This window comes from Carlito syrichta, unplaced genomic scaffold (assembly GCF_000164805.1).
Source record: "Carlito syrichta isolate Samal-C Ts95f unplaced genomic scaffold, Tarsius_syrichta-2.0.1 Scaffold304381, whole genome shotgun sequence".
In the NCBI taxonomy this organism is placed as follows: domain Eukaryota; kingdom Metazoa; phylum Chordata; class Mammalia; order Primates; family Tarsiidae; genus Carlito; species Carlito syrichta.
Window position 1 is genome coordinate 348,515 of NW_007248477.1, and position 4,617 is coordinate 353,131.

Genomic DNA, 4,617 nt, shown 5'->3' on the forward strand with positions numbered 1-4,617 from the left:
GGCCGCCGTAGCGCGAGCGCCGCGGGAGTTCGACAGCCCCGGTCGTCACGGCAACGGGCTCCGCTGCGGGCTGCGGGCGCCAGGCTGCCCCCGGGAGGCGCTGCGGGCCGGTGGCCCCGCACCGCGAGGCACGAGGCGGCAGGTGAGCGGGGACCAGCGGGCGGTCGCGGCTCCCACCCTCGCGTCCTGTGTTGCCGCGGGCGAGGGACTGGGCCGCGGGGGACCCCAGGGAAAGAGGCAGGGGCCAGACCTTCGATCTTCGGCTGCGCCGGGGCCGGCCCCCGTACCCCTTGACCCCGCCCCGCGTTCAGGTGCGGCGCGCTGTCGGCGTTTGAGGGTATTTTTAGGCATTGCTTGGCCTCATTCGAAAGTTTCTTTAAAAAAAAAACCCAAAAACTCTTCTTATTTTGGGGTCGGGGAGTAACTCGAAGCTGTCGGAAAATGTGTGTGTGTACGGCTCTTCTGGGGCCAGAGAGGGTGGACTTCTATGCGTCAGTTTTATTGCCTGCAAAAGGGGGATAATGATAGCACCAGTCTTATGAGGTCGTTTCAAAGTAAATTTATATCTACAATTCTTGAAGGTAAGTCCTCAACGCTTGGGAGCTTTTATTATTACAACTACTACAAGGAGCTCCATTGTAGAGCATTTATTGTGAGCCAGGGCCCGGGCTGATCGCCAGGGGTGAAAAAGTGAATGAGACATCTTGTCCTGAGGGAGCTCCGCAGTTTTACGGAGGAAACAGATCCATAGACAGGAATTCACAATGATCCGAGCTATAGTTTTGGACACACAGAGGACTGTGAAGGCACAGAGAAGACAGTTAACCTAGATTTCGGGAGGTGAGGTTGGTGCGGATGATCAAAGAGAGCTTCCAAAAGAAAGTGACTTACAAAATGAGGTATGGAGGCTGCCTTTTTAGGGACGAGAAGACGAGGCTGGTGAAGTGCAGCCTGTGCAAAGCCCTGGGGAGAGTGCAGACTTCTTGGGAATCTGCAAGGATTTCAGGCAGGCAGGAGAGCAGGTTCTGAGAGCTGGAGGTGGTCTGGCCTGATGTTAGTTGAGAGATAAGCAGGTGCTCCTAGAAAGACTTTCTTTGTAAGTGTTAGGAATTGAGACTTTATCTTGGGGGCAATGGGAAGCCATCAAAGGGTTTTAATCAGGAGAGGGTGTGTGTGATCAGAGGTGTGGGTTCAGAAAGATTCATTTTTTAAATTTTTCTTTCTTGGTTTCATCATGCTTCCCGTCCATTTTTCAATTTGTAGCCGTTCACTTATGGTGAACACACACACACACGCACACACACACACGTCAAAAAATGTATACACATTTTAAGAGATGTTATCTCTGTATTATTTTTAGTTCACCATAATCAGAAGTGTCTGGATGCTGATAGTAACCACTTCAAGCACCTCTTGTAATTGCAGAAGTCAAACGTGATTTGTATTTTTCTTTTGTTATTGGTATATGTTGAGTATTACAATTTTTTATTTTTTTTTGAGTTGGAGTCTCACTGTGTCACCCACATTGGATTGCAGCGGCCGCTCCTGGCCACCGCAGCCTCGACTTGCTGGGCTCCGTTGATCCTTCCGCCTCAGCCTTCCAAGTAGCTGGAACTACAGGCGCACACTACCATGCCTGGCTAATTTTTGATTTATTGTAGAGATGAGGTCTCACCAAGTTGTCCAGGCGGGTCTCGAACCCGCGGGCTCAGGCAATCCACTCACCTCAGCCGAGTATCACAATTTTAATACAGTTTTTTCCTCTTAAAATGTATATACTTTTTTTGGGCACTCTTTGTGTACGTATGTGTGTGTATATATATGGCTGTGGGGCATCTCACTGGTCTTGAACTCCTGGGCTCACATGATCCTGCTGCCTCAGCCTCCCAAGTAGCTAAAACTGTAGGCACATGCTATCATGCTTAATTTTTAAACATATTTATTGAGCATCTACTCTGTGCCAGGCACTTTATAGGTAGTAAGGAAACTCCCTGTCCTCATGGAGATCATAGATTAGTGAGGAAAATGTGCATGAAGCAAATAATTACCAATGTGGTGAGAATTATGAAAGAGGGCATACTTAAAGTGAATCTAACCTACTTTGGAGACTTAGGGAGAGTCTTCTTAAAATGTCTGCAGAAGCCAGGCGTGATGGCTCATGCCTGCAATCCCAGCACTTTGAAAAGCTGAGGCGAGAGGATTGCCTGAGTCCATGGCCATGTTCAAGACCAACCTGGTCAACATGGTAAGACCTTGTCTCTACAATAAATTTTTTAAAAAATTAACTGGGTGTGGTGGCGCATACCTGTGTTTGCAGCTACTTGGAAGGCTGATGCAGAAGGATTGCCAGAGCCCAGGAGGCCGAGGCTTCAGTGGCTGTGAGCATGCCACTGCAATCTAGTCTGGGTGACAGAGTGAGACTGACTCAAAAAAAGATGTCTGCAGGGCATAGAGTTGGCCTTATGGGTGGTAGTCTAAGCATGTTCGAAAGTACGTTCATGGACTGGTACAGTGGCTTATGCACTTTAGGAGGCTGAGGCAGGAGAACTGATTGAACTCAGGAGTTCTAGACTAGCCTAGGCAACATAGACTATCTCTACAAAAATATAAAAAATTAGCCAGGCTTGGTGGTGCCTGCCTCTATTCCTAGCTACTCAGGAGGCTGAGGCAGAGGGATCGCCAGAAGGTCAAGGCTGTAGTGAGTTGTGGTCATGCCACTGCACTCCAACTTGGGTGACAGAGTGAGACCTGGACTCAAAAATAAAAAAAATTTTTAAAAGTATATTCATGGGACCAAAACAGTCCACCACAACTGGAACATAAAGATTAGTACCGAAATATTGAAAGAGATCCATTCATAGGGATTTTTTTTAAAAGGCCCAGATCATTCAGGGATACCACATTGCCCTGGAAGTCTTGGAATAAAGTCGTTCACTTAGGCTACACTAAAAAGAACTGGCTAGAGAAGTAGAAGAGAAACCATGAGAATATAGTCATTAAGGCTAAAGGAAGAGGCCAGCTTTTCAGGGTGTTGCTGAGATGTCAAGTAAGATAAGTTAAAAATTAAAATATGTCCTTTGGATAAATAAACAAGGAGGTCAGTGGGGACCTCATTGAGCACATTTGGTGAAACGATGGGGGTGGAATCTATAATATCGGCAGCTTTCAAGGTTCAATGTAATATATCAGTGGGATGAGCTAAGAGTGGGATGTGAGAAAGACGAAGTGTAGGCAGCTCAAAGAATTTTGGCTGTGAAGAGAGAGAGAAAAGGCTGGAGAGTGATTGGGGAATGAGGTGAAGGTTTTTTAAGAAAGAGAGATGAAAAGCTGTTGGCAAAGAGCCAGTAGAGAGAGGCAGCCTGAGAAGATCCAGGGTGTGCAGGGGAGAATTGATAGTATAACTTTCTCTAAGAAGGTGGGAGTGGAGGAGTCCTACAGCACAGATCCTTTTGTGGGAATCTGATGACTTCTGCTATTTGGAAGAGTAGGAAGCCAGGTAATTGCTGAAAGGAGAACACCAGTGTAATGCACAAACATAAATAAGTACAAGGTATACATGTGGAAAGAGTCACATTTTTCATTATTGACAGATGGTAGGCATTTATTGAACTAGTATTGTGTTAGGCACTCTTCATGCACCAATCTTAGTGAGTAGGAAGTCTACAATAGCCTTGTGAGATAGGCCCTGTTATAATCCCTAGTCGATGGATAAAGAAACTGAGGTGACATGTTCACCCAAGATCAGACGGTATTTGAATCTGGGTCTGTCTGGACCCAGAGCTTTTACTCTTAACTACTACCTAGATGTTTTAAATCTCTATCTATGATATGATTGTCTGCTGATAAATTTAAGAGAATTAAGATAAAAATACTTCGATATAAAAAGGCTAAGTGAACAAGCAGCTGTAAGATAGACAAGAAACCATAGCTTTATGCAGACAAATAATAGTCAGAAAATGTGATTGTAGGAGAAATTACAATAACAATAATAACTAGAAATAAACTTAAAAGTAAATATGCCCAGCCTATCCATAAAGAGTAAGAGTTGACTGGGGATAGAGTGGGAGGACAGGATTGGTGTTAGGGTGAAGTGTTTTTCTCATGGGAAAATCAGCATACTGATGCTACAAAAGGAGCAGATAAATAAACGAGTGTCTATCATAAGACAGAATGAGAAAGTATGTGAAGATATTGACTATAATGTTTTTATAATATTGAAAAAACTGAAAACTGGTTAAATTATGGTACAGTTATATGATGGATAATGTTAGCTATTAAAAGATAATTAGGTAAGAATACATCTATTAGAAAGGTGTTTACACCATATGGTTAGGTGTAAAAAAGCAGATTATACATACAGTATTTCTTTTTTTCTTAAGTTTATATGCATTTATAGAAAAAACTCTGGAATTACTGATTTTTAAAAAATACTTTTGAGCTGGGCTCGGTGGCTCAGCCTGTAATCCCACGCCTTTGGGAGGCTGAGGTGAGTGGGTTGCCTGAGCCTGCGGGTTCGAGACCCGCCTGGACAGCGAGACCTCATCTTTACAATAAATCAAAAAATCAGCTGGGCGTAGTAGTGCATGCCTGTACTTCCGGCTACTTGGAAGGCCGAGG